This window comes from Mesocricetus auratus, unplaced genomic scaffold, assembly GCF_017639785.1.
Source record: "Mesocricetus auratus isolate SY011 unplaced genomic scaffold, BCM_Maur_2.0 Super-Scaffold_100003, whole genome shotgun sequence".
Lineage (NCBI taxonomy): Eukaryota > Metazoa > Chordata > Mammalia > Rodentia > Cricetidae > Mesocricetus > Mesocricetus auratus.
Window position 1 is genome coordinate 98,629,146 of NW_024429188.1, and position 1,676 is coordinate 98,630,821.

Genomic DNA, 1,676 nt, shown 5'->3' on the forward strand with positions numbered 1-1,676 from the left:
TTATATCTTGAAACATCCAAGGAAATAGGAGCAACAACACTATCACTCACAAATTCTCCAGTACAAGTTTTTCCAAGCATTATTTGGAGGCAAAAATCACATCAACTATGAATGGTTTCCCCAAGAAATATAACCATAGGAATGACTGAACTATAGACTACTGAAGATGAGAGCGGGAGAGATGTTCTTCCTCAGTTGGTTGCCCAGTGCCACACAGTCATTCCGGAAAACATATGGAAAAGTAACATTATACAGACTGATCAGTTTATATTTAGGAATATACATATACACACATAAACATATGTATGTAAAAACAATTACTGAAAAAAGAGGTCATGAATTTGATTGAGTGGGGAGGGGAATATAGGAGAGTTTGGAGGGAGGAAAGCTAAAGGAGAAATGTTGAAATTATATTATAATCTCAAAAAACCACCACAAAATTAAGTATATATGAAAGTAAGTTCAATAACTGTCTGGGCAGATAATGCCATCATTGAAACAGTTGCTTTGCAAGAACTAGGGTCTGAGTTTTATCTCCAAAATACAAGTAAAAATGTGTGTGTGGTGCTCGCTTCAGCAGCACATATACTAAAATTGGAACGATACAGAGAAGATTAGCATGGCCCCTGCGCAAGGATGACACACAAAAATCTCTGAAAGCCAGAAGGTCCTGGATAGATATTCTACCTGCACTAAGAGACCATGGATGCCAGCCCAGACTACTATACCCGGCAAAGCTCTCAATCACTATAGACGGAGAAAACAAGATATTCCATGACAAAACTAGATTCAAGCAATATGTGTCCACTAACCCAGCCCTACAGAAAATTATGGAAGGAAAACTCCAACCCAAGGAAGCTAACGACAACCAGAAAAACATAAGCATTAGAGAATCCCTCTCTACCAACAGGCAAAAGAACAAAGGGGTGAAATTCCACACATAATTCCACCAACAACAACCATCGTAAATCGAAGAAGAATGAGCAATCATTGGTCATTAATATCCCTCAATGTTAATGGCCTTAACTCACCCATAAAAAGACAAAGACTGGCAGATTGGATTCGAAGACAGAACCCTTCCTTCTGCTGCATACAAGAAACACACCTCACCCTTAAAGACAGACATTACCTGAGAGTTAAAGGTTGGGAAACATTTTTTCAATCAAATGGACCCAAGAAACAAGCAGGGGTAGCAATCCTAATATCTAACAAACTAGACTTTAAAATAAAATCAATCAAAAGAGATGAAGGATGTCATTACATACTCATCACAGGTGAAACCCACCAAGATGAAGTGTCTATCCTGAACATCTATGCCCCAAATACAAAGGCATCCACATTCGTTAAAGAAACATTATTAGAACTTAAATCTCATCTAAAGCCCCACACAGTTAGAGTGGGGGATTTCAACACACCACTCTCACCACTAGACAGGAATACCAAACAAAAACTCAACAAAGAAGCAAAAGGTCTAATAGAAGTAATGACCCAACTGGGATTAACAGATATCTATAGAACATTTCATCCACATAAAAAAGAATATACCTTCTTCTCACCACCACATGGAACCTTCTCAAAAATCGACCACATACTTGGCAACATATCAAACCTCAGCAGCTACAAAAAAATTGGAATAACTCCATGCATCTTATCAGACCACCATGCTTTAAAATTAG

General features: G+C 38.0%; 1 non-coding gene across 1 annotated transcript; it reads left to right on the forward strand.

Moving 5' to 3' along the window:
• The first annotated feature begins 564 nt into the window (after positions 1-564).
• On the forward strand, positions 565-673 carry LOC121140060. The gene has a single exon (XR_005876899.1). It is a non-coding gene; the product is annotated as a U6 spliceosomal RNA (small nuclear RNA).
• The last annotated feature ends 1,003 nt before the right edge of the window (positions 674-1,676 follow it).